A 2,588-nucleotide genomic window follows, 5' to 3' on the forward strand; every position below is an offset into this window, starting at 1 on the left:
TCCAAATAACACACTTCGCACTCCAGGAATTCTATCGCAAACAAACAATAGCATACATAAGAAATCAAGCAAACAAACACGGGTAAATCTCAAATAAGAAGATCTAACCAGAAAGTTCAACTTAAGAACTCCGGTTTGCGAAAAGAATCAAATCAAACGGAGCAACGAAACTCAAACGGCGAAAGAAACAAGATCCGTTTACTAATCGGAACTAAGGTCAAATTTTACAGTAGCAAAATCTTGTTTAAGATGATTAAACAGAAAGAGGGTCTCGAGACAAAGATCTAGGCGCTTGAATCGCCTGATTCCAATAAATGAGCGAAAAGATAAACTAAAACGGAAATCGGATCAGAAATCGCGATCAGAAATAATCGCGGAAAAATCCAATAAAAGAAAGATGACGAACAGGCTAACGAACGAGTGTTCGTTGTCTGTAACTAACAGCGAAAACCGTTCGTTAAAACGAACGTACGGACGAATGTCCACTAAAGAGAAGAACCGGAAAAAACCGGCGAACCGATCTAAAAAAACGAATTAGGTTAAAAAAACCGAAATGGTTTTCTTAAAAAAACCCGGCGGCGAACGGCTACCTCGTCGGTCCGGCGAGACGCGGAAGCGGTAGTGGGGCGAGGCGGCGAGGCGAGGCGGCGTGGCTTGCAGCAGCGGCGGCGGCTTGCAGCGGCTGCGGCGAGGCGCGGCTGCGGTGGCGGGGCGGCGAGCGGCGGGGTGGGTGGTGGTGGCGGGGGGGGGGGCTTGGGTATTTAAAGAGGGGAGGGGGCAAGGCGGCGGGGAGGCGGAGTCCCGCTCGGACTCCGTCCGAGTCGGCGGCGGCGGCGGCGCTGTCCTGGCGCGGGAAGAGGCAGCGGAGAAGATGGGCCGGCCCGGCTAGGTTTCGGCCCAGTCGGCGCCCGAAGACTCTTTTTTTAACAATTCCGCCGAATAGAAAGAAAATCCTAGAAAATAAAATAAAACTCTAAAAATATCAAAACAAATTTTCGCTGTCTACGTAAAATATTTAGAACGATATGAACATTTTCTTGGCCCTAAAATGCAATTTTGAAAACGTGCAATTTTTCTAATGCACACAAAATTGCAATAAAATCCAAATAAAAAACAAATATTTGATTTTAATATTTTTTCCTCCAATATTTCAATTATTTTGGAGAAGTCATATTATCTCCTCTCATATACTTTAATATGAAATATTTTTGGAGAGAAAAATAATTAAGACCAAAAATCCTCGTTTCAAAATTTGATAAAAATGAAATTTGAAAACCGGGGAAATCCCCAACTCTCTCCGAGGGTCCTTGAGTAGCTTAGGATTTCGAGGATCGCGAGATGAATTGCAATAAAATATGATATGCAAGAATGATCTATGTATAACATTCCAAATTGAAAATTTGGGATGTTACAAACCTACCCCCCTTAAGATGAATCTCGCCCTCGAGATTCGGGTTGGCTAGAGAATAGGTGTGGGTGGTCTTTGCGAAGATCATCCTCTCGTTCCCAGGTGGCTTCATCCTCGGTATGGTGGCTCCACTGAACTTTGCAAAACTTAATAACCTTGTTGCGGGTGACTCGACTGGCAAACTCCAAAATCTTGACTGGCTTCTCCTCATAAGTCAAATCATTGTCCAACTGAATCGCCTCCAAGGGTACGGTATCTCTTAGCGGTATATCAGCCATCTCAGCATGGCACTTCTTCAACTGGGAAACGTGAAACACATCGTGAACTCCTGACAGTCCTTCAGGTAACTCCAACTTGTAGGAAACTTCTCCATCCGTTCCAAAACACGATACGGTCCAACAAATCTCGGGGCTAACTTTCCCTTAACTCCAAAACGTTTCACTCCTCGCAAAGGTGATACTCGCAGATATGCTATATCTCTAATTTCATAGGTTACCTCCTTGCGTTTCGAATCTGCATAACTCTTCTGTCTAGACTGAGCTATCTTCATTCTATCTCGAATCAGTTTAACCTTCTCCTCAGACTCTTTGATCAAGTCTGGTCCAAACAACTATTGGTCTCCAACTTCATCCCACATCAACGGTGTTCTGCACCTTCGTCCATACAGGGCTTTGAACGGTGCCATCTTCAGACTGGCTTGGTAACTATTGTTGTATGAGAACTCTGCGTAAGGCAGATTGTCATCCCAACTAGATCCATAATCTAGCGCACAGGCCCTCAACATGTCCTCCAGAATCTGGTTGATTCTCTCGGTCTGTCCATCTGTCTACGGGTGAAATGATGTACTGAACTCCAATCTCGTTCCCAAATCTGGTGCAGCTGATGCCAAAACTTTGAGGTAAACTGTGTTCTATATCTAATACGATGGTCCTCGGAACTCCATGCAGACATACGTTCCTGGTCATACATATCTTGGCCAACTTTACACTGGTATAAGTTGTTTTCACTGGGATAAAGTGTGCCACTTTGGTCAAGCGGTCAACTACTACCCATATAGAATCACAACCTGATTTGGTCCTTGGTAATCCGGTGATAAAATCCATGCCAAGTTTATCCCACTTCCAATCGGGTATCGGCATAGGCTGTAGCAATCCTGCTGGCTTTTGATGCTCTGCCTTCA

Source organism: Triticum aestivum, chromosome 7A (genome assembly GCF_018294505.1).
Source record: "Triticum aestivum cultivar Chinese Spring chromosome 7A, IWGSC CS RefSeq v2.1, whole genome shotgun sequence".
Lineage (NCBI taxonomy): Eukaryota > Viridiplantae > Streptophyta > Magnoliopsida > Poales > Poaceae > Triticum > Triticum aestivum.